At 47.4% G+C, this 25,605-nt stretch overlaps 1 long non-coding RNA gene across 8 annotated transcripts in view; it reads right to left on the bottom strand.

Annotated features, from left to right (window-relative positions):
• Positions 1 to 522: 522 nt before the first annotated feature.
• Positions 523 to 25,605, bottom strand: part of LOC108449790 — a 41,438-nt gene continuing 16,355 nt past the window's right edge. For 2 of the 8 annotated variants that reach the window (XR_001866080.1, XR_001866082.1), the window contains exons 3-9: positions 20,209 to 20,330; positions 20,032 to 20,095; positions 16,971 to 17,168; positions 11,021 to 11,255; positions 6,815 to 9,023; positions 5,292 to 5,526; positions 523 to 997 (exon numbers count right to left, since the gene is read on the bottom strand). This is a non-coding gene — a long non-coding RNA (uncharacterized LOC108449790). Of the gene's footprint in view, positions 998 to 5,291; positions 5,527 to 6,814; positions 9,024 to 11,020; positions 11,256 to 16,970; positions 17,169 to 17,336; positions 17,555 to 20,031; positions 20,096 to 20,208; positions 20,331 to 22,827; positions 25,600 to 25,605 lie in introns of those variants that run through there. The other 6 variants (XR_001866084.1, XR_001866086.1, XR_001866085.1 and 3 more) reach the window with 6 other exon arrangements.

The raw sequence follows: 25,605 nt of genomic DNA, 5'->3' as shown, positions 1-25,605 counted from the left end.
GCCTTTTCTCTGTCCCATCCAGCTGAGGTGAGTGATAGAGCAGGTTTGGTGGGGACCTGGCATCCAGCCAGGGTCAAAGACAGGAAAACCAGGCAGGGAGGAGGCCAGTAGGAAGGATTTGCATGTTTTGATGCCTCAGAGGGGCTCCATCCCAATGCTGAAAGACCCTAGTGCTGGTGCACCCAGCTCACTCAGGCTCAATGCCAGCCAACTCAGCCAGGGCTCAGTTTGATCTCAGAAAAATACTGCTTGTGTAGTGGTAGTGCTCAGCAAGCACAGGTCATCATTCTGCTCTCGTGGCTAAACCACTATCCCAGCAGTGCAGTATTGGCTACCTGCACAGAAACAGAAGCACCTCTTCCTAAGGGCCAGACACTGCCACAACTCTGCTCCTGGCCAGGTAACACCAGGCTCATTGACCCTCCAACCATACAGTGCAAAGTGCCAAGCTGTTGGTACCCCGTGGGGCAAACCCTCTGGTGCTCCTTGCCTCTGTGACAGGAAAAAGGCCGCAGCAAAACCTTCAAAATCAACACCACTTTTATGGAGCAGACCTTGCAACTTGATCCATGCTTTTGTGTGTGTGCACATCTGTGTGTGTACAAAAGGCAGTTCAGTGCATTAATTTATATTTCACACACGCAATTCCCAAAAAATCTCCTGCTCTCTACAAAAGTATGTATTGTCTTTTACATGGAAATAACCACAGATTGTATACTCACACGGTTAAACAGGTCACACCATTACCTGTCAGTGGTATCTACACAAAAGCAGAGCTGGCATTAAGCCTCAAACTAGTCTGTTATGAAACTGCTGACAGTACATGACCCATGGGAGATGGGCCATCAGTGTCTGTCCTTCTCCTGCACAGCATTATGGTGATGACAAAGGAAAGGAACAATCGTCACTTTGGCTTCCACTGCAGGAACTGGTGGATGTTCCTTACCCATCCCTTCTGTTCTTCAAGGAGGGTACCCAGATCCCTGGTGTCTTCTGTCTAGAAAGTGGCAAGTAGGAAGAAAAAAAGGAGAATTAGCAGATCAATATCGTATGCCCGAGGGGGATATATAGAAAGTGAGGAGGGTAAATGGCTGGAAAAAAAGGATAGATCTTCCACAGCTCTCAGCAATGCTCCCCTGAAACACTTGTGACCACATTCTCCAAAGATATCAATAATCAATGAGCATGCACTTTTATATTTTGAAAAAACTATTTTGATGTGAAACCAATGATGTGTTTCATAACTGGTCTTAAGTCCATGGAGGACACTATTATTTAAGGCATTCCACTGGCCAAAGCACTTTCTCAGCCTCACCATTCATCCTTGACTTTCTTTTTAATTTTGAAATGATCCTGTACTCAATTCTGCTGGCTTGATATCTCCAGTCTCCTCAGTATGTCATTCCCACTTCTAGTTCCTCAGCATCTTCTCCTCTGAAGAGTTACTTATGCACAAGCAAAGTTGTTCTCATTTCATGTTCCAAAAAAAATGTGCATGTATCTGTTGCCATGGCAGTGGTGTGGGTTCCAACCAACCATTTTAGCCACACTAACTTTAAAACGGTAACCAAGTTTGAAACTCTTTGGTTTCCTCCCAGGAAACACAAAACCAGAGCAGTCAGCCCAATAATGTGTACTGGAACACATTTGCCCTTGTGGGCTTGAGGGTGACCACCAGGCAGCCATGACTGGTCCCCTCCACGGGCTGCAGGGATGACCCAGTTTCTCCTCAAAGCTGTCATGGAAACCTCCACGGTTGTGTTTGCCATTTTGCATGGAGAAATCTTCATTTTCTGGCTACGGCAAAGCAAGAACTCAACACCGGTGGCAGTGCAAGTTGCAAGTGGGAGAGCAGCTCAGCCCTTCACCCCAGGTCCTGGTCCTGATCAAAGCCCATATCATGTGGTAGCAAAGTAAGTTGGACACAGAAGGAAAAGCAACCTGTCTCTTACACTTTTCCATTCTGGTGCTGCTCTATTCCTCACCAGGAAGCACATTCAGGCTGGCTTGATAAAGAAATGAGGCACATGGAGCCATTTCATGTGTGCACACCATGAGGCAGAGCCTGCCCCTCTTCATTTCCAGTGCTCCCTGAACTGAAGGTCATTGCCCACACAGACTGGACTCAGCAGAGGTGTGGTACTCTCAGATCCACAAAATCCATGGGAAGAGTCCAAACAGGGGAGAGCAATCATGGATTCACACAGAGGAAGGCAACAGTGGGAACTCAGTCTGTACTGTGGAGTCTGCACGAGCATGGCACGGGTTGAGGGGCACCTGCCTGGGCTGCTCCCAGGACCTCTGGTTGTGCATTTACCCATTCCCAGCCACTCGATACTCTGAGAGGGAGCTGCCCACAGCAACAAAGAAATGCCAGCACTTTACACTAAAAACCTTGCCAGTGAAAGGGGAGAGAAAAATGTTCTGAACCATGAGGCAGACACCCAAAAATCCCTCCTATGTGGTGGGGAGAAGGTAAAAGAAGAAAAAGTCAAGAAAAAAAGAAAGAAAAAAAAGAAAGAGGGAAATGCCTGGGAGGTTTGATTCATAATGGGAAATGAGCTGTAAGATAATGTGCTTGGACTGGCCAAGCTGAGGCGGGTGCAAGAAAAGTGGGTGACAGCCAGCAAGCACCAGAAAGAGCCCAGGCAGTGGAGAGGGAAAAGCACAGCCTGCTCAGAGGGAGTGAGATGCACAGAAAGTGCATGCTAAGTAGGAGTGCCAGGATAACATTTGAAAAGGGGAAAATTTAGGCTGAGTGTCAGGAAAAGCTTCCTGACAGTGAGATGCATGCACTGGAGCCATCCCGCGGGAGAAGCCCTGGAAGCCTCATCACTTGGCTTGCAAGGGCTGAGCTGGAGGAAAGCTGCAAGTCCTGGAAAGGCCTTGCAGAAATCCAGAGCTTGCAGAAAGTCAAGAGCAAGGCTTGCATTAATTACAGGAGGCCTGGCTCAGAGATGAACTCCACAGCCAGGAAGATTGTCCAGGAAGAGAGAAACTCCCAGTAGGTGACTGGGAGGCAGCGGGTCCCAGGCACAAGCATTGCTCTCCCCATGGGAGCCTAGAAACAAATGGATGAGCACGATAGGGAAACAGATAGGGAAATAAAAAAATCCCTTCTCCTTTAAGGCAACATTATCTCTCAGCAAAGAGTTGCTCTGCTCTGGCCAAGGCACAGTCAGTCAGGGCTCAGGCTTCTGTTAGTCTGGGCCCCTGGGAAGCCCAGCTGCCAAAAAAAGAGGGAAATTTTGCTTTAGTCAGGGGGTAGGGCATGGGTGTATTGGGAGGGAAAGGAGAGAGAGAGTGAGGGAGCTTGCACAGCAGAGCGAGGGAGAGAAGGGGGACATATGTATGCACTGTCTCTGGATGTATAGCAAGGCAAGAAGCCCAGCAGGATGGCTTGGAAGTGGGGGAAGGAGGTAATGGCTGCAGGCAGAAGCCAAGGCAGGAAACACCAGGAATGATGCTGTTTCTCTCCTATCAAGAAGAAGCCTTGTCTGAAGAAACTTGTGTTTAAAACAGTCAGGGCACAGACTCCATCCCCAGAGCTCCCTGAGCCACCAGCCTTCCCCATCACAGGAGGAGGAGGAGGCAATTTCCCCTGTGGGGAGGCAAACAGAGTAACTTCTCCTGCAGGGGACCATCCCTGGGCACACTGCTCGGCCAGCTGTGCCCAGCCTGGCTGGGTGGAGCCTCTCCATTGTGGCCCACGAAGAGCTACAGCATGCAGCTCCAGAGCTGTGAGCCAAGCTCACAGGCAGCCTGGTGTGAGCTGAGCATCATCCCACCAATTCCAGTGGCCTTACTGGGAGCTGACATCACAATGTCACTTCCACAGCCTGAAACTGAATTTGAAACTTTGATCCCTTGTGAGCTCCTTCTACCCCCAAGGAAAGCATCTCTGTGCCAAATGTAGCCACACATTCGTGCAGGAGATAGTCAGGCACGGGCAGTTAAAGCAATAACTGGGCTGTGGCACAGCTGCCCTGGGAGTGCCATCCCTCTCCCATCCCAGCTTTTACTGCTGTGTTCCTTTATTCGGATACACCGCCCTCTCCATTTAAACAGCAAACCCAGCAGGGCAGGAAATGACAGCCCATGCTCTTGCCGAGCCAACAGAAACGGAGCTAAAGTGGAAAGCCTATTTTAAGAGTGAAGTACAATATAAAGAGGTTGCATTTATTTCCAGACCAGACGTTACAAACCCAGGGAATTCAGAGTTAAAGTTATGCTTAAAATAAATTCGAACTTGTTGAAGTGTGGCAGTGTGCTACCAAGGCATACAAATAGCCTTAATTTTGCCCTGCGGTGACACACAGCCGTATGACTGTGATTAAAATGCTTTAGTACTTGTGCTCCTGAACTAGATTACCCTGATAAATACAATTTTTTTCCATATTCGCTTGCTTTTCTCCTCCCCCAACAACCCTGTGCCCCAGATATTGCCACTAGCACAGATTTCACTGCCTACTAGGAAAAAAAAAAAGATATCTATCACAGGTCCTTCACATCTGTAATGGGAGCCCCGGGCTAAGTGTTGTCTTGGAAATACCCTCCCTCCTACCATCAGATCCGCAGCCACCCCTGCCCAAGGCTCTGGAGAGCACAACTGAAGTGTGCACCAAGTGATCATTTAGCCCTGCTGAGGAGAAGGGAAGAGCTTTCCTCACACCTTTGATACCACTGTAATCTACACTCATGTATTTATTTTACAAGCCCATTAAAACCTTGGGTTTAAAGTGTAGAGAAAATAAAAGAGAGAGAGAGAGAGAGAGAGAAAGAAACATCATCTGAATAAACAATTATAGTTTTTTGTCAAGGATTCAGGAGCTAATCGAGTCCAGATCTGTTCCACATTCACATTTACATGTGAAATTGTACTTACTGAGCTAGAAAAAGTCAGATTAACATCAGGAGTCAGCTCTGCCCTTCAGCTACGTAGTGCAAACTCTGGAGTGAATGAGGGCTCCCAGGGTGTAACAGAAGGCAAAGTTTGGCCCCAAATACTTGAGGGCCAGTTGGCTGAGATGCACATGAAAGTGGCTGCTCTGCACTTCAGCCCAGTTTGAAATTATTCTCCAGAAGCTGTATTTACTTAAGAGAGTGGGTGGCCCGAATTGTCACGATGTGTTCAAATATTTGGCACTAAATCACAGCTGTCCACTTATTTGCACTTTTGCTGCTGGGCAGCAGGAACACCCCTGGAATCAGTCAGCATCAGATGCATTAATGAACTAACAGATATATTATGGTTTACAGTTTGGACTTCTTTTGTTCACATAAATACACACCTCCTCTCTGCTTGTTTCCCAGAACAGCGTATCTTCTCGAATATGTTGACTTTCAAAGCTTTATTTTATTTGGCCTTTATTAATGAGCTTGCAGAGTTTTCTGTTACACGTGGAAAAGCACCTTGCCCCTAGCAGCCTTTCTGAGCATTACACACAATCCTGGAGACGCTCAGGAGTGTGAGGGGAAATGGTCCAGCCTCCGAGAAGTTCCTCTTCACAAGCCAAAAGCCATCCTCTGCATGCAAAGATCCCAAGTAAATATGGAACCAATAACAACCACGAGCAAAGACCTTTACATAAGGAAAATATTTACAAAGTCCGTGTTACAAGTCACATTGTCTGGAGGGAAATGCTTGCACCTTTGCTCTGCAGAAAGCAAGTAATTTGTTGCACCAAAGGAAAGAAAATGTTTTAATCTGGGTTAGCACTCCCAAAATTGATTCATCCCACTTCTCCACTGCCAGAAACCTTTTATAAATCACAGCTATAGCATAGGTCATGATTTAATAACTTGCCAAGAAAATTTATCCTGTGCGAGAGGGCTTCATGACCGGTGTCAATTCTTTGCAACTTGTATGCCTAATGGATGCTAACTGCAAACCATAATCATTTTTATTAAACAAATCAACAGAGTTTTTACCGGGGTAATGCTCTAGCATGGAATCAGTGGGAGCCAGGTTCTTGTGTGTGTGAATAAAACAGTTTTTCAGAAAAAAATGCTTATTTGCTGACACTGGAGTTTCTTGTGGGAATACATCACATTTATAATTAAATTTTCATCTGGAAGATTTTTCAGGTCAAAAATGGAATTTCTGGTCAGAATCATAGCAGGGAGGAACACACAGGAAGCCAGGCTCTCAACTGAGCACAGCCAAACCTCTTGCATCCCGAGGACTTGGCTTAATTATGGAGCAAGCAGCTTGTCTGCCATATGGCTGCTCCTTACCTGGTCTTGACCATTTTTGGCCATACTCTTCCAGCAGCATTTCCTGCTTCTCCTTCCAGCCCCGCCAGGAGCAGAAGGTGCAAAGCCATGGACTGAAAGGATCTGCTCACTGTACAATTGTATTTTCCGGGAAGCATCCCCAAATGGGTGCCTGCCTCCAGCCGGAGAAGCACGAAGGAGCAACCCCACTGCCAGCAGCCGCTCTCACCCACGCAACAGGATCTGGAAGAGGATGTCTGGCCATATCTGCCTTCCCCTCCATGTGCAGGAACACACCATATCAACAGAAAACACCTTTGGTAAGGGCATAAATGCACCTCCCTCCCTGGGAGGCTGCACGGCGTTATCTGCAGCAGTGGAAGGAAGCAGGAGAGCCGAGCTGCTGGCAAGCCTTCCTATGCGCACAGCCTGATTCACCGGAACAGCCCAGCTGCTTTTTGCCACCATAATGACCATACACCAGAGCTGCAAGCCTGGTTTAGCCAGCCAGTTTGTGACACTCTTGTGCCCACAGAGTGGTACTGAATAGCTGGAAGGGGCTGGTGAGCCCCTCCACAAGCTCCTCTGCATTGCATACCTCAGCCAGGCTGCTGCAGCAGAGATTGAAACCGAGTTGTCACCAGCCCCACTGCACAGCCTCGTCCTCCGTTCACCTTCAGGAGGGCAAGTCAGAAGTGGTTCAGTTCAGCCACCGCAGTCAAATGAGTCTGAAACACTGTTAGGAGGGATTAAAATCACATGTGAGTGTGTGTGTGTGTGTGTGGTTTCACAACACCTCCCTCTCCCCACTGCCAGCCACACCAGTTTCCTCAAAGAAAAGCAGAACAGTAGAGCACAGACCCAAAGTTATGCCGTGATGCATTAAAGCCTTGTTTTCCCACTGCTTAAAGAACTGACCCAGCCCCCTCAAATGTTCCCAGCATATTTGAATTGTGAGTCAGAGACCACAATGGAGATACTTGCCTATCTTGACAAAGTTTTAGTATCTCCTGCCAAACAGCAATCACAGATTTTTTGCTCTGTCACTCATGAGTCTTGTTCCTGCTTCTCTAACCACACAAAACACACTGTCTCATTGTGGAAGCCAGGATTACTGTTTGGATGCTTACCTGTAGCATCTCCAACTTTTCATAATCCCCTTCCTGAGGAGTGCTGCTAACAAACCAGATGGAAATTTGCAGGTATTGAAAGTTCAAGTCTCTGTACCGAGTGTGGAAGCAATAGAGGATGGAAAGAATAGCAATGCTGGAAAGTGAGGCCAGGAAACACTTCATCTTTGCAGGCAGGATCTAACATTTAAAATGAATAATAAATCAAGAACAAGATTTCCACAGACTGGTCTGGCACCTCACTTAGCAAAACACCCTGAGGCTTAGGAGTTAATCTGTGATGGACCCTTCCTTGGGCTTCATTCGACATAGCTAAAGCAATTGCCTGTCATGAGTTAGCATCCAGAGTGGCAAAATAACTCTTTTCAGTTGCAGTGGCAGGGCTGCAGCACTAAGCAGGGCTCCATTTTCTTCCATACCCCCCCCTGCCCACCACATCATCCAAACAGCCATACAGCCCTGCTCGGGGCAGAAAGATTATTATTTTACTCATTGTAGGTCACACTCATTTCCTATTTGTTCATTTTCCTACACAATCACGAGTGCTAGAAACATTTTTTCCTAATTAGCTTCCCCCCACCGGCCCTTTTTCTTCCATCAAAAGGCACGATTCTCACACAATCTGAGCACTCTGGCAAAAAGGCACGAGGGCTTCAAGGAAATCCCCCAGTAACAGAGTGCAAGGTTTGATCTGCAGTGAGCAGAGCTGGCAGCCCTGCAGTGCACCTCAGCATGCCAGCTGTTGCTCCAGTGGTGGAGCCACATTGGGAGGAATTCAAGGACCAGCAGCTGAGAAAAAAAGTCAGACACGACCAAACCCTCCAACGTTACATGAGGTCGAGGTTGTGTGTGTGCACCTGTGTGAATTTGCTTTATTTTCCTTTTTTTTCCACCACAACTAGGCTCAGTATTTCTTCAGAGGATTCATGCTTGTACTTGTACCAAGAAATCATTCCCATTATCTCCTCCATCGCCTGGGCTGCAGTGCAGGGAGCAGCCTGCTGTTATCCATCCCTGCTGTCTGGGGTTTGGGACAGCTGGGCTGCAAGGCTGCAGAGATGGAGGAGTTTCCGGGCTCTGGGGTGCACAAGGAGGAGAGAGATCATTTTGTGTGCTGCTAATCTGTCTCTGCAGGAGCACTGTTTTCGCCTCTGTAGCACCTGCCATGGGGCGCCTGGGGGTGGGACACAGAAGCAGGAAGAAAAATAACTTCAAGCAAGATTTACTCCCTTCCTTATTAGTTAAAGCTTGCCAAAAAAAAATTACACAGAGGCAGGGGGTTGAATAGGTCTGAGTGGACTTCACACAACTGATGTAAACATTACACTTTGACATCTCTCTTCTTTCAGGAAGGGGGAATCTTTGACTGAAGCTGTGTCCAAAGCCCTAGACAGAAACCCAGGAGCTCTAGGATGTTCTTCCCAGCTCCGCCTCAGGTTTGAAATTTCAGGACCATGGTGTTTTGCTGACAAACCTGAGCCGTGCCAAACTGAAGATAAAATACCAGTGATGGTTTCAAACGTCCCATCCCCCCGCCCTCGAGCACAGCACGCATTGCTCCGAGCTGTGCGCATGTACTGACCTCTCCCAGCTTGGTCCTGGTGACAGGGTGATACACGGCCCAGACCTGCACTCCCTAAATGCCCCACAGGCTCTCATCTAGCACAGAGACAGGCACTGGATGTGCATAACATGGAACAAGGAAGAAAAAGAAGCTGTTGCACTGTGTAAAAAATATAGATCTTAATACAAATCTCATATGAGCTGAAAGAAAAATCCTGTTATATGGCCACAGTAGGTCGGACCAGCTAATGCAGGGGGATGCAGTGCATTTTTAGAGCACGTTTTTCTGGACTACAAGCTTTGGAAAGTGTTTCTGGAGGCTGAGCCAACCTCTCACAGTGTTTGGCCCAAAAATATTTAAGGCGTGCTCTTCTCAGAAAAGGCGTTTTAAAGGAATCTGGATTGCAATCTGAATGCAAGCAGCTTCTTTCAGCTCTCCATCGTCAGAGGCAGTGCAAGCAGATCAGGCAATTCAAGAGGCATAAGCTGGCCCTGGTAAAGTCTCAGCCCTCAGCTTGCTCCTTAAGCCAAAAATAAAGAATATGTCTGCAAAACCATTGCATATTCACCCGGTAAGTGTGTAATGCTGTTTGTTGGAGCAGTGGCTGCCACCAGTGCACACCACAGTGCTCTCCCTGGTTTCATGCAACCACCAAGCCATCAGCTGGGCCGTGAGAGCGTCAGCTGCTGCTTGCATTACAAAATCTGGAAGGGATGGAACCTGAAACCAGAGAAGCAGCAAACAAGGGCCACAGCAGAGCAGGATGGGCTGCTCACCAGAAGTACCTCCAGCACTTAGGAGATGACAGATTTTCTGGGCACTCAGAAAACCTACATGAGCACATGCATTTGCATGATGTGCAATGAACCACTGGCTCTGCTCTTTTGACAAGGGCATGTAGTGATGGGACAAGAGGTAATGCTTTTAAACGGAAAGTAGATTTAGATTAAATACTCGGAAGAAATTCTTTACTGTGAGTGTGGTGAGACACTGGAACAGGTTATTCAGACAAGTTGTGGATGCCCCATTCCTGGAAGTGTTCAAGGCCAGGTTGGACAGGGCTTTGAGTAACCTGGTCTAGTGGAAGGTGTCCCTGCCCATGGCAGAGGGCTTGGAACTCAATGATCTGTAAGGTCCCTTCCAATCCAAACCGTTCTGTAATTCTGTGATGGCACATGAGACTATGAGAGCACCATCTCCTCACGTCTGACATTCAGACCCGAGGACTTCAGAGGCCTAGAACAGGGGGTGCCCCTCTCACTTGCCCCTGCTAACTCACAGCAGTTGCAAGGGAGGCAGCAGTACATGTCCCTGCTCCAACCCACTGCTGGAATCACCAGCAATCCACCAGGCTGTTACGCCCTTACGAGAGGGCTTGGCAGAGCAGCTTCCCCAGCCAAGGCAAGGTTTGTATCAGGGGCTAAAGATCAAACTGTATCTATCTCTGAACACACCTTTGTTAGTTTTGGCTGCACCCTTTCAGGTATCACCTGCCTCCCCAGGCAAACACGTTCCTATCCCGGGTGCCAGAGGCCTGCTGCGCTCCTCCAAGGGCTGCATCCGCCTGCCAGGAACCTGTGCACCTACTGCATCCACACCAGTGGCCAGCAGCCAGGGAGGGAGAGCCCCAGCACTAATGTGGCTGCAGCAAGGATGTTGCAGGGAGCAGAGGAAGGAGCTGAAAGCAGATTCATGGTCAGGCTGCTGCTTGGCTTTGCTGGAAACTGGAGTGGAAAACTGGCACCGGCATCCAGCCACCCCAACAAACATTGCATTCATATGCAGAGCTACAGAGCAAACGATCTGTCAGTTGTTCATCTGGAGAACAGGTTTCACCAGCCTGGATTAAATGATTATGTTGCCGCAGCATGTGCTTCTGGCTGCTCTTGGAGATAAAGGAAGTAAGGCACAAGGAGCCTTACAGGAGAGAGGCCTGACCCTGCAACCCAGCTCCCAACACCTTTATGCTTGGAGAAGGTTCGGACCAGCACAGAGCATGGGGGATGGGGAGCAAGTGTGTTTAAAAGGATGAATTTTGGTGCTGATGCGCTGAAATCGCTAACGCAAGAAAACACCTCATTCAATCGAGAACAGAAGGTGCACACTTTACCTCCAATTACTGCCTCCAGATGTGCACCAGACTGGCTGTATTTCTGAGCCTGCTGCTCCTCATTCCCACAAAGCTGAAGGCAGGGGGAGTGCAGTTGGAGGTCTAACAGCACACGTGCAATTCCACCAGAGCCTGCGTCCTGCCTCCACAAAACCCCTGTTGAGCGACTCCCTTAGGATGAAATTGCAGCCGACTTCATTCCAGGCCATGAGCATATGTCTGGCTACGGACATTACTGCAAGCACACAAGGAAAAAAAAAAAGAAACATAAAGGAGAAAGTGCGAAAAAACACTGGTAATCCAAGCCCAGTTAGGATAATGGGTGTTTTCCTGCACAGAAAAAGGCTACTTTGCTACCTTTGGCAGTCTGGCCAGCTTCCCCGCATTAGTCTTTTGCAAGACAGAAAAGAAAGGCTGGCACCAGCTTTGCAGACTCAAAACCAAGCTATTGCACCAAACCCATGGACCCCAGCAGCACCCCCTGAATCCCTCTGGAGCCCGCAAGGGCAAAAAGCAGAGGCCCAAAGAGCTAACACAGCAATTTTAGGACACTCACAGACTTCAAGGGGCCTTGAACCCTTGTACCAGGGAGCCCAAGGCATCTTTTTCTGCTCTGTGGCCTTTGATGGGTCACCAGAGTTCACCCCATGTCCCCATCTTTCAGGGGATGATTTGTCTGTAGTGAGTGCAGTGAAAGGCACAGCGATGCAGTCACACCACAGTGTGGGCAGCAGGAGCCGGAGCCACCACCCTCTGCTCCCAACATGTTTCACAAGATGAGCAGTAGCAGCAGCACTGCTGCTTTCTTATTTGCCTTTTTTTCCCCTCAGAAAGTGCAAACCCGTGCTCTGAGCATTGGGAGCTGTTACAAACGCTGCTCTGGGGAGACGTCCCCACAAACAGCCTGCAGCGAGCATCCAGCACCCAACACTCCCAGCTCAAGCACATGCAGGCTGGCAAATCCCTGAGGCATCCAAAGTAAGGTCTTATCAATGGGAAGTGCAAGACAGGCCTAAACAACACTGAGCTGCCCTCCCCACCTCGAGTGGCCATGAAAACATATAGGATTTGTCCAGCTGGGATGGCTCCCAATCAGGCATTTATGTTTATGGCTCATGGACAGCTTTTCAAAAATATATCCCAGTGCATGCACAGATGTACTCCAAGATACACTTATATGCACAAGCACATGACCTACGAGGTGGGTTAGAGCTGAAGTGACTCAGCCTCCCCATTACAGGAACAAAATTAGCAACCACTCACAGACGTCTTATGTCTTAGATGGGGCTAGATGGCACTGTAAGTTAGTTAATGTCCCCTTGCCTCAGGAGGTTTCACTTTGGCATTAAGATCAGTGGAAAACCAGGAAAGCTGGTACTCCCTAGGGTATATTTTCCAGAGCTGGGCGAGTAATTCACACCAACAGCCTGATTCAACACATTTTCAAGGTACCTAGTTAGGAGCTGTGTCCAGTAATTTAGTCATTCTCTGGAATTTACTTATTTTTTTGAGAAAATAGTTCTTGGCTTGACCGCATTTAGACATATGTTTTCTTCAAATACTTGGCCTACGTGTTCCCTTCTTTAATTTATCCCATTTCTAGTCATTAACCCCTGCCCCCCCACCCCCGTTGTTCCCATGCTGGATCCCTCTTCCTCTCCCAGGAGAACTGTGATGAAATGACATTCGCCTCCCAGACCTCCTGGCACATCACCCCTTCTCTTCAGGATCAGCCCAGCGGGGCAAAGAGCCCTTTGGCCCGGAGCCCCTGAATCACTTAAGGATGCACAGCTGAAACGGAGCAAAGCAAAGTGGTGGAGGGAGGCGAGGACCGGGCTTGAAGGGACAGTGCCTGGCTGTATTCAGGTCAGAGCATTCCGGTCCCACGGCCTCGGGTGTCTGCCTGAGCTGGTTGGGAGACGAACTTGTAGGGATCTGCCCTAATCTCACACCCAGACCTTCCAGAGCCTCTGCACTCCGGCGAGCACGCTGTGGTTGATGGCACCGTGCCACCGCGAGGGAACGGCATCCACGTGGCTGGGGAGGAAGGGGGACGTGCAGTCCTGGGGCAGCGCAAAAAAAAAAAAAAAAAAAAAAAAAAAAAAAAAAAAAAAAAAAAAAAAAAAAAAAAAAAAAAAAAAAAAAAAAAAAAAAAAAAAAAAAAAAAAAAAAAAAAAAAAAAAAAAAAAAAAGCACTCCAAACCCCCCAAAACCCCAAAACACTCTTCCTAGCACAGGATCCCATCAGCTCTCTGACCGCCTGGGTCATTCATGCCTGTGAATCGTTTCCCCAAGTAACAGATTAGTCACGTACATTTGCAATGGCAGAGATTCTGCCAAATAGCTGAGGAGCGGGGCAGGAGAACAGCAGCATGACAAAAACAGGCAGAGAAGGGGAGGTGAGAAACAAAAATGTTTCTTCCTTTTCTCCCATGCCCCTTTGGTTTTCAACAGCTTTTGCATGCACAAGCTGCTAAACAGCTGCATCACGTGGCGCTGAAATCCAGGCGCTATCTGGCCAGAGACTTGGACAACCCTGCCTTTCCTTTTTCACCCCCGGGCTGGCAGAAGCATTGCCCAGCAGCCAGAACACTGACAGCTTCTCTAAAGTTGGGACCAAAAGCCTCCCATAGTAGGAACAATGTCTGGCAACTGGGAAAACCTCTCACTTGAGCTCCCATCTTCTGAGTGACTGACAAATGCCAGACCCCGGCAGGGCTGACATAGGCTCGGGCTGCAAAGTGTCCCGCTCAGAGGCAAGTCACTCGGAGAGGAAAACAAACGGGTAAAGGTCCCCAGAAATCCAGCTCCTGGTTAGTACGTGGCTTACTGCAAACAGTTACTTCCTTCTTCCAGTAACAGGCGTGAAAAATCACCACTGTCATCCGAGCAGCAGTGTGTGGAGCTGCGAGCAGGTCAGACTGCTCCTCTGTGCTGTGCATGCTTGTGTCAAACTGCCCCTGTCCCGACAACCTTCCAGCCACAAATGCCCCGGTAGGTAACAAAGAGGGAGATTCAAAGCAAGAACCTGAGTGATCCAGTAACAGGGGGGAAAAATGCAGGATGTTTCGGGTCATCTGATTTGTGCATACATTCCCAGACACTCAGTCTGTCCCTTGTAGTTCAGGGAAATGCTAAACGGGCAGCATGGCCTGAAGAAACTGTAAGGAGGGGAAAAGCAGACGAGAGCCTGGGGGAAAGCTGATGAGCTGGTTTTCAAGACAAGCGTTACTACTGCAATAAGAGATAGGGACACATGTAGGCGTTCCCTGTCCTGGTAATAAATAACAGCTACAAAACTCTTATTAACCTCTGTAAAATATGTTGGTTCTGCCAGTCCATCCATCACGAATGTATCTGTTGCTGCAGTACTCACTTCAGCTGTCCCAGAGAAAGACAGAAAACACAGCAGGCCGGCCACAGCATCCCACATCCCAGCCAAAGGGAGTCACAATTGCGAGGGATGCATCCTTGTTGTCATAAAAATTATGCACCCCTCTTGTATCCTCTGCCTTAGGGGGCAGCACTGAAAAAGGAGACTAAAACACAAGCATCACTTCTGAAACAGGAACTTCACCATATCACAAAATAATTTTTTTTTTTTTTAATGACCTCAGGAATCTTCTACCTTTCCTTCCTAGGAACAAGCAATCCTGGGGCTTGGCCTGAGCATCTGGCCCACCGGTGAATTCACTTGCAGTCCAAAGAAAGCCTGGCCCCATTCATCAGCAGGGATGGGAAGCGCCAAGTCTCTTCTCCTCCCACCCTCCCACTTCCCGAAGGGGAATTCAAGGAACAAGTGGCCTGATACTGCCGAGAGAAGTTCTGTCCCATGCACTGCCAGGCTTCCCACGCTGTCCCATTTCAGAAGCAGCATGGGGAGGAGGAAGAAATGCATAAATCAGAGCTCTGATAGTTGGCACTACACCAGGACATAGATTAGACTACTCAATCATTTTAATTGCTATCCAACAGTAATAATCTATGTAGTTGATTTACTCTAAAACACGCATAGCACTTTGGTATGTTTACAATGCTAATTGGGAAGGTCCTCAACCAAACAGCCACCCTGGGTAGAAAAGCTGTGTATTGGGGAGATTTATTTGGTTGGCTGTTTTCAGAACTGCACTAGAATACTGTTTCTCTTAGCTTTTTTTCGCTTCAGCATATATATTTTTGTCTATTTACTTGTCAATCTCATGTATTTGGCAGACATAAAAAAATGCAGAGCAGTAACCAAAATTACACACACTTCCCATGCAACACAGGGTTATTCTTCCATGTCTTGTTTTTGTCCTGCATATTTAATTTTGTACTCCTGTGAGGTCTTGGGTGCTCAGGAAGAATGCCATTTTTAGAATTACCAGACCTAAGTAGCTGCAGCTACATAAATGAGGAGTATGTCAAGACCTGAGAGGAGCCAATGGTTTTACTAGGTCATCAGTTAACCCACATGGCCAGGAGAGCAGGGTGTCAGTGAAGGAGATAATCCACCTCCAAGACAGATCCCAGCATGCCTCCATGGGAGTTTTGTACTTTACAGAGGCACTTTCCTCTCCCTAAAGAAAGGTCATAAAAAACTCATAAAGAGTTCCTTCCCCTCTACCTGCACTGTTACCACCTGTGTTATTGCAGGTAGGCACTGGGAAGGATGTTTTGGGTATGTAGAAACTGTTACCTACCATATACTAAGCAAAACCACAGGGAAAAAGATGGTGCAGCCTCTGTTCTGGCTGTGTTTATCCCACATGTCAATGAACAATAAAAACAGGGCACTGAAAAATAAACCTCACTGCTTCAAAAAGCCCCCAGGAGAGTATCTTCAATGGTATCATATTTTTTCTGCTTCTTTCTGATCCTTTTTTACTGTTGAAGTTGACATCTTTTTCCTCTTGCTGAACCAGCATTTCCTGACAGCAAACCATAGTCAGAAATTTTCCATCCAGCCCTGAAGTGGATTTCAACATTTGGTGCTTGTGTATGCTTAGGAAAAGAGGTTATTGTCAATCTCAGAAAATTATCTACACGATGTTCAAAAGTGTACTACCAGTGTGGAGCAGCACCTGCATTTGGGAAAGTCCAGACACTCTCTGGTTTCTTTGCCTCAGAGCTGGGGTCAGCTCTTCTCTGGTCACATACATTTGTAATGGTGATTTTCCTTTGCATGTTTACTGCCCAACTGACCTGTCACTTGGAAAAAAAATCCTTCCACGGGGAACACTGTCTTTTGTGACACAGTACATCCCCTTTCTAATGCCCTGGGGACATTCTGATGGTTTTAAAACCAAATATCTTGGAAAAGAGCAGTGCTCTCGCAACAAACAGCAGTACAGTCAGGCCTCAGAAGGCAAACAAGCAAGGCAGGAGCTTGTGGGAGGAGATGGTCATAAATACAATAGTCAGCTTCTTAATCATCATCCCCAGTGCCTGATAACCATTACCTTGTTTCAGCTGCCCTGTGCATAACAGTGACAGGACAGCCCTCCACATTTGGAGGACTTTACCCAGCAAAATCTCCTCAGGGATGAACAAGCCCTTAAGTGTAAACACACCCAAGGACTTTTAAAGAAGATGGAAAAGAAAAATTTCTTGTGCTGTGAGAGTCATCAGGCATGAGGCAGCCTGGGTACAGCAGCCTCGAGTCTGCAGCAGTTGCACTCAGCAACCCCAACAGTCAAGGCTTTTTTTGGGAGCAGGGATGGGCACAGTGAAAACCAGCCTGTCCTCACTCAGAATTCCTGCCTGCAGGGCACTCAAGCCAAAGCTGTCTTAATATGCTTTTAAAAGCAGGCAAATGACAAGCAAGGCAACATTTCCTTCAAAGCCCAGCACTCCTTCTCTACTGCATCGACAACTGCTATCGTCAGCTTAAGGGGCAATAATTTCACCAGGGCACAAAGCTGGTTTATGAGGGGGAGGAGGAAGAGTTAAACCAAACTCATCAACCCACCCAGTGTCATCAGCCAGCAGCTCTGAGCACACTCTCACGGGGAAGCAGCAGAAAGACACGACATCCCAGCAGCATGTCCAAGAGAGGATGTGTCCTAAAGGACACAGCTGATTCATCATCCCGCTTAAGAATCTCGGGCAGTTTCAGCTGCAGAGGCCTGACCTGCTTGGCATCCAGCCGGCCGGCATCAGCTGCCTCCTGGAAAAGGGAAAGAAAAAACAAAAAGCTTTGAAAAGACAGAGTAGGCAGAGGAATGGGGAGGAGGGGAAAGGAGGGAGTGTGGGGGGGAAGCGGTGGCCTTGCAGGCTCTGGTTGAGTAAGAGGCTAATTCCCCCCCACTCCCCGACCGCGACTCCATCTAATTACCCTGTTTCCTCTGAGCTGATTGGAAAGTGGCCTTGCGTCTGGAAAAGGCAGTAAGCATCTTACATGCATCTGTTCCACCTAATCCCTAATAACTAGTGCCTGTGTGTTCCGGGAGAGGAGGAGGAGGAGGTGGGGGAGGACAGGCTGGGAAGGGCCAGGAAGGGTTTCCCATGTACGCTACCATGTGGCAGAGGGCAAGGCAGCCTTGTGGCCTGGGCTGGGGGCTTTCAGGGAACTAACACTGTTCCTCTTCCGCTTGTTTCACAATCTGGAGGCCCCTTTCCTCCTTCCCCTTGCAATAATAACAAATTTTATTTAAAAAAAAAAAAAAAGAGAGAGAGAGGGAGGGCTATGGCTGGGAATAAGGACACATTTTGCTGAGCCTCACTGCAGTTGGGATCTGTTTAAGCCACTCGTTTTCCCCTTGCCCTAATCCTGCATTATCCTTTAGGCGTGACGTTCAATTCCTGAAGGGGGGCGGGAAGTGCTCTCCAGAGCCCTGCCTGGTTTGCCCAGGAATTTGGATTGCACTTTTTATGTGCAGCTCCGGGAAGGGGCAGAGGGACAATTAGGCAGCCATTTAGTAGCCAGACAGGCACATTTTCAGCGAGCTCTTCCTAGTGGGAGCTAATTCGAGGAGAGCACAGGGATAAACATCTCCATTTGCCAGTAAAAGGATTGTCACATCTGGAATTTACACAAGTTATGAGGAGCCAGGAGCCACTATTTCGTTTCACTTGCACGGCGTCATAAAATATGTTAGCACTTTAAAAATGTTGCAGGGCAGATGGATGCAGGATGACAACAACTCCCACAACCCTGCCATGCCCTCGCCCTCCCCTGCCACCATTGGGGGATGCCAGACTCAGCCCTGCATCTTGCTCAACACCCTCAACTTTGCTCCAGCCCCTGGGAAGAGAGGCTTTTGGCCTCCAACACAGCCAGCTGGCTTCACGTCTCCACATTACAGCCCCAGGAGGCTCCTGGCTGGGAGAGGGACCTGCTGTGCCCCCTGCACACCTCGCAGGGAATGCCAGCCTTCCCCTCAGGCTCAACCCACATGGAGTGGGACTCAGTAACTGATCGCTTTAAACCAGTTTCAAAAAGATTGGCTGTGCCTCTGTGGGCTGTTTATTTCCAAGAGCTTTCCACATTTATCCAGCCAGCTTTCCACTGTCTTGCTTTCGGATTTTTGCAGTTGCAAGCTTTGAGCACTCCTCCTTGCAAGAGCCTCCTCACTCATCCCTCAGCACAGTAATGGTTCCAGAGGGGGTAATGAGCCTCATGGGCTGACTTCCCATAGGAAGCCCCTGTCCTCACCCCAACAAAAACACTGGGAAGCATCCTGAAAAGAGCAGTGGGATACAGGCATCCACAGGCTGAACCCATCCTATCCAGTAAGAGTGGATATAAAAATTAAGGGGAAGAAGCTGAAGTCAATGGCCTTTGACCTTCGGCGCTACACATCTGCACACAGGCCTTAAGGATGAGCAAGGCAAAATCCAACAGCCCATAATTCCCAATTTGTTTTTTCTCTCATTTTGTCTCATGGAGAAGTGGTTACCCAAGAAACCTACTGCCCACTGATTTTTATTAGGGACCGAGCCACACTGGGTGGGAAAACCAGAAAAGCACAAAAGTCATCTCTTGGCCCACCGTGCTGGTTGTGAAACACATTGCAGAGGTAAAGGCCTTCAGGTTACCGTGTGGAAACCTGGCTGCAATTTACACCTCCTCCTCATCCTCCCTCCAAGGGACAAAGGCCTGCCTTGGGGAGGCTCACTTCACCCTGCAGAGGACTGGCAGCATCATTGCTCACTTTGCTGCTTGCTGGCAGGGCACAATCCCAGCTTTTGTGAGTCATTCACCTAGCCCAACCAGTATGGGATCCACAGCCTGGAGTCCCAGCAGTGCTCACATGAGCCTGTCGGGGAGCAAACCACGTGCCAGGGAGGGCTGCCCTGCAGTGGAATACACAGTACACACCCTGCAAGGGTGATGGGAGATGGGGAGAGTTGGCTGCCTTCTGCTTGAGCTCTCGTGACTGACCAGAAAAGTGAAGTGAAAGAGCACAATGGGAAGCTGCAAGGTCACACTTTGCTTCTAGCATTGTCCAGATCCTTCTGCAGAGCCTTCCTACCCTCCACATGTATAGCATGTCCCGTGTCACTCTAACTAAAACTTAAAGCCCCTTGAAGTAAATTGGTGCAACTTTCTCATGAGTGCAGGCTCCTGACACTGTAAGATTAGCAGCTGAAAGGAAAAAAAAACACTTTAAAGTGTCTTCAAAACCTCCATCTTTAGGTAACAGATAAGTGGCATAAACACTCAAAGTAATGTGCCCACAACCACAGGCAGTTTTCTGTTAATTCAGGCTGAAGTACTCTGAAAGGGGAGGTCACCTTCCTCCCAAGCTGCAAAGATGACTTCAGGGAGGAGCTGTGACCACAGGTGTCCCTGTAGCACAGACTTGCCTGAATGTGTGAGGGTTGGCATGGAATATAAACAGTAGCGAGCAGATGGTGTTTTAGGAGGAGAAAATATCAAATTTATGGCCAGAGGTTGTGCTTACAGTTACAACTGCAGCCTCACTACCTCCTCCTCAATATTCCTACCAGCCATGCCACTCCTCTGAACACCTTTTCCACGGGCTGGTCATTGCACCCTTAGGGAAAAAAAATCCAAACAGGCCAACCTGTTCCTCAGAAGACACACTGGCATGAACTCTGCTCCCCAGCTACACCTCCAAATGACAGAAGCTGCAGAGGGGAAAGAAGGAAGAAAATTTGGCTCAAACAGATCTCCTCTATTAAAGAGTCAGCACAGGAGGAGATTTGCTTGCACCAAAGTGCCAAAGACTGCCAAAACTTACCTAGAATTTATTTGCAGAGCTGGAGGAGAGCAGGGAGGTAGACACCTAGGCTTCCCTGGGTTAGTGCTTGCAGCAAGAGCAAGTGCCCACAGTTCAGGAGCTGTGTCTCATGGTCCTGTGGTCTACATAGAAAGTGTCAATCAGTCCCTCAATATCTTGTATTCTTTGAGATCCCTTTCAGAGCCTTTATAAGGGTATCTAAAACAACAGAGGTCTTTGCATGACAAGTTCCACAAGCTGCATACACAGACATGGTGGTTTTCAAAAGTGCTAAAGGAATAAATTCACTGTATCCTGATTCATGCTCTGCATATGGCACCATGCTCCCAGCCTAGAAGGAAATAAAATGATTACTATATTGTATAATATTAGCTATTTTCTACTCTGCTTTCACTAAGGTCCTGTCTTTCCAGGATGAAATCTTGATATTTGGGAATACTGAGCAGATTTATTCTGACACCCATTCTCTGAGAAAAGTCTGCAGCTTCCCAAAGATGAGCTGTGGATGCAGCATCTTCATGGTCACAGCCTACTGGAGGGCATTTGTTATCACCCATCCCGGCTGAGCTAATTAATCCTCAATAGCAGTGGCTTCTTTTCATTTTCTGAAATCTGTTAAGGCAGGACTGAGTGCCCTTAACTCCTCTAATTCTAGGAGCTGGATTTTCAGCTCACTTCATGGTTTGCTTTTTTTTCTTTCACTCTTGCACTGTCTTTGCACTAAATTGCATACCACAGACCATACCTTGGTAAAACTCGTATCTGCAGGCCCCTGTCCTGGCCCAGAAAAAAGCTGATTTTACATGGAAGATGACCCTACTTTGAAGGTATCCCTTCCACCCAAAATGCCTCTGAGATAAAGGCATTATACTACTGGAGTGGTGAAGCAGAGCCAAAGCTGCATGAAGCTGGGCTGACCCAGAGCATGGCCAGGACACTCGGCTCCCCTGGGAGGAGCCTGGAGATGCCTGGCTGGGGGCCAGTGCCCGTCCAGAGATGGTCTCCTTTGGGGCTGTTGATACTCAGCAATGAGTACAAAATAATGTTACATTAATGGGCTTGGGGACAGAGTGACCACTCCTGAAAATCTCAACCAAAAGTGCTCACCCAGGGCTACGTGGCGAGTGAACTGGCAGAAGCACAATCCTTCATTCTCCTTCTTGCCAGATCTCTTCTTTAGCCACAGTCTCTATGGCAAAAACTTACCTGCTGCAAATTTATGTAACAATTATGTCACCATTAGATTTCAGAAAGCACCTGCAAAATCCAGTTAACTTACCACACCAAAAAACAAGAAAAAACAAGGTACTTCAGATGAGAAGATAAAATGATGGTGTTGTTTTCAAGGGTGAAGCCTTTATAATTAAATATAACCCTCTATTTGAGCTATTAACCTAACTTTAATGGAAATCCTTGAGAACTTTACTTAATACTCTTTAATGGGAAAATGTAAATAAGGCATTTTTAAAACAGATAACGAACCTCTTTTACAAACAACAGAAGGTATTTTGCCCACACCACAAATGTTAGAGGTGATCCAAATGAGGGGCTGAACGGACACAAACCGTACACTTTTCCCTTTCTGTGTGAACTGGTGTAAATCAGGAACAATTCGACTAGTCATTAAGCATAACAGAAACACAGGCATTTGCTGTGGCTGTAGCTTATTCAGCTACGGCTTTATATTTAAATATTTTTATAGTATCTTTCACACTGGTGCTTGGGGACTCCCAGGCAGTCAGAGATGCAATTAGATAAAAGAGGCTATTTGGCTTTTCATCCTTAGTCCTTACTGCCTTGCTTTTGTGGGTGTAAAGCACAATCTTTCGACTAATTAAACACATTTGAATATTCTGTTGCATGTGCAGTGAATGTATAATTAGACTCAAGAGAAAGATTATGTGCTTTCGGGCTGACACTAACACTTCAGCGTAAAGGTACCCCAGGCACCACTAAACGTAACCTATGAGCTCCTGCTAATAACATGCTGCCTCTGATCTACAGAGGATTATCTTACTCTGGAGCTCTTATAGGAGCCGTATACTGAAAGGGGCCTGAAACAGATACCCTGTAATTTACGTCCCTGCTTAGTGCCTCGGTGAGGAAAGGCGGCCTTTGCTCCAAATTGTAAGTGTTTCTTTCCTTCTCTACTTTTCAGGTCTGAAGTTAAGGCACATGATCTTCAGGATGCAGAATGCTGTAAGGAACCTCTGGATGTTTTCCGGGAAGAAAGTGTATTTTTTTGCCCATCTTTTTTATTTTTCTTTTTTTTTTTTCATATCCAGGACCACTTTTTTCCCCTATAAATACAGAGAAACCTGTTGAATAAACTATAGAAGACCCCGTCTCTCTGCTCCAAAATTAAAGATGTCTGCTGTTTTATCCTCACCAGGCAATACCTCCTAGTGCTATTAACTACTCTAGCCCATAAATATTGGTCCTTTTCCTTTCCTCTACTTGGCACTTTTCTCATCACTTTTATGCTGCTGCATTTTGTTTTTATTGTTGTTTTTAAACAGAGGTTATCCTCCCAGCCACCACATGATAATAATTTTTTTTCTTCCCCATTTTGTGGTTACACCAGCTCAGACAACTAGATAAATATTGTGGGGAGCTCACCCTTAAATACTGGGTTTTCCTGTATTGTTTCACAGAGGTCTTTATTTCCTTTAGTTGTAGGTGGTCTCCTTAAGACAGCAGGGAGACGAACCTGGTGTAGTGGAAGGAGGGGGGAAAGAAGAAGCAGAAAAATCCCCTTAGGACGTTTCCTGTGGTAAAACAGAGTAAGGAATATTTTCAGAAACACTAAGAAATATTTCAGGACAGCTCCAGACAAATTCAAATCCAAATTTTCTGTGAGGTTCAGTGAACTCTGCAAATTGTGCGTTTCCTCCAAAACCCCAAGCCAGGCAACATGAACCTGATTTTGGAGTGAGTAATGGGGACCCTGGCATTTCTGTACCCCTTCGCAGTTGTGAAGGAGGTTGTGTGGGTATTTTTAAGATGTCTGTTTTTTCAGAGTCAAGTTTGCTTAAAAAAACAGTGGGCTAGCTACTGAAAATCAGCCCCCATCAACTATTGTCAGACACAGATTTAGATGAGGGGGGAAAGCTCCTTTATCAGCAGTGTGGCTTTAGTGTAAGCAATCTGTAAATTTCCTCTCATCTTAAAAAGAAAGCAATACCTGGACAGGCCAGGAGATAACAACAGGCATGCGGCCTCAATGTCAGCAATACCTGTGACAGCACGGCAAATCACACTGTGCCATTGCAGTTCAGTCACTTTTCTGTAGGGTCAACCCCCTTAAAAAACTTCCTTCTGCAGGAGGCTGGGTTACCTTTTTTGTTGTTGCTGTTTACACTGTCAACAGGACATGTCCTCTGCTGGCACTGAGGAGAATTGTACCGGAGAAGGTGTAGGACCTGTGTCAGTGTACTTGATCCCCAGATTTCACCATACATAACATGCTTCACTGCAACTGCTTTCCTTTACCCCTTGCTCAACAACAAAGAGGTACCCAGACTTCAGAGCTTTGCATCTGTGCCCAAACTTCAAGGCTGACATACCTCAACATCAAGAATGAAGTGCAAAATCTCCTCTCCTGTTCCAAAAGCATGCAGTTTGGAAAGTTTAGGCATGAAGCAGGTGCTCAGCTAGGAAGCACTCTGTACTGGTCCCAGCTTATGTTGGCCAACTCCAAATAAAGATGTTCCTGCCCCTGGGCCACGGGTAGTCAGGCTAGCCCCACTGACACCCCTCTGCAGCCCAGCTGCTCTGTGCCACTCACTGCATGCTGCTTGTGAGGCTTTCAGGGTTGCAGGTACCTGACACAGGGCATCTGCTGGGACCATTCATTCACTTTTCTCAAAGCCCTTTTTTATTGGGAAGGAAAACCCAAAGTGTCTGCCTACTCACATGGAAACATACCACGTATCTCAGTCAGAGCTGCTGAGGCAGATTGCTAAACTTAATTACCAGTTCCAAGGGCAGAGACAGTGAATGACAGGTCAATTCATGCAGTGAGCTAGCAAAGATTGCTGATAAATGCTTTCTAATTGAAAGGATGATAAAACACCTATTAGTCACTGAGGAGCTTGAAGAATGAGTTAGTCCTGGGGTTTTCTACACTATGAAGAGTGAGAAGTGCTAATCTCATCAGCACTCGTTGTCATTTCCTACCAGCCTAGTCACTCAAAAGGTCCAGGAGGGATCATGAGTGACATTGCAGAGGGGTGACCAGTCACTACTTCCTCAGTCCTATTAAGGAGACAAATAGAAATAATCATTAGTAACGTGGATAAAGTCTATTGTACTCTGGAGAACATTTCTGTGAATTAGGGAAAAATCAAAGAACAAAAACAACCTCTTGCACACAGCTCCCTTGGGAAATCAGCTGTGTTAACAAGACGATGTATCCATTGCACAGCACCTTTCAGCCCAAAGTGTAAGGTGGAGGCTGTGGCATCCAGAGGTCCAGGTGCTTGAGGCCCAGCTCCAGCAGTAGCAATGACCTGCTGCATACAAGCAGTTTGAAACTCGAAGGCCGAACTTTGCCCTAGAAAAACCTCTACATGGGCATATGTACCTGTTTGTCACTCGGGCATTAGGACAGTCACTCTGGCAGCAGGACACAGGAGTCGTACAGGATGAGAAATGCTCTTAGGTTGTCACAGCATGAAAAGCCAGAGCTGCCCTGCAAAAGCCCTGTGCCTAGACATGACCCAAAAGTTACCTTCTGCAGCATTAAGTGAGACAACACTGGTGGCTGGGAAGGCAAGAAAACAGCCACCACCCATTAGCAGGAACCTCTGCTGCCTTGTTTGCACGCTGTGCAACCCTGGATGATTTTTTTCTGCTGCTTCTCTTTCCTTTCCTCCTCTTTTGCTGGTCTTTCTAGTCCAGGAGATGTTCAGAGCGAGACTGCCAGTGTATTTGCTCTGTGCCTAACGCAATGGGCTACAGCTCTGGCTTAAGCCTCTGGGTACTGCTGTCATGTAGATAATAACCCATGACACTTGCACACACCACACTGCTGAAATGTAGCCACACTAGAGGTGAGCTTGGGATGTGGCCAAGTGACACAAGCCACAGAACATGTATAAATTGAGGTTTTGCCAAAGGCAAAAGGTCAAGGCATTTTTGCACCCGTAAGAAGCAGACCTCACTTTCTGTGTTAGAAGGGGCCTTACTTTCCCCTTTCTGCCCCGCCAAAATCCACATGGAGTTCTCACTACATGGTATTTAATATCTACATTGTGAAGCCCAACATTTTCCAGGAGGTTGCAGCACTCCCAAAACTGTGCTTTCCATGTTCAACTAGTGACAGATTTGCTGCCTCTCTATCAAAAATTGTGTAAATTCTATCCCCAAAGAAGAACATTTTCCACAGGAAAGAGT

The sequence above is a fragment of the Corvus brachyrhynchos genome, unplaced genomic scaffold (genome assembly GCF_000691975.1).
Source record: "Corvus brachyrhynchos isolate BGI_N302 unplaced genomic scaffold, ASM69197v1 scaffold100, whole genome shotgun sequence".
In the NCBI taxonomy this organism is placed as follows: domain Eukaryota; kingdom Metazoa; phylum Chordata; class Aves; order Passeriformes; family Corvidae; genus Corvus; species Corvus brachyrhynchos.
Note: the sequence above shows the minus strand (reverse complement) of the source record. Positions and strands in the feature narration are given on the sequence as shown.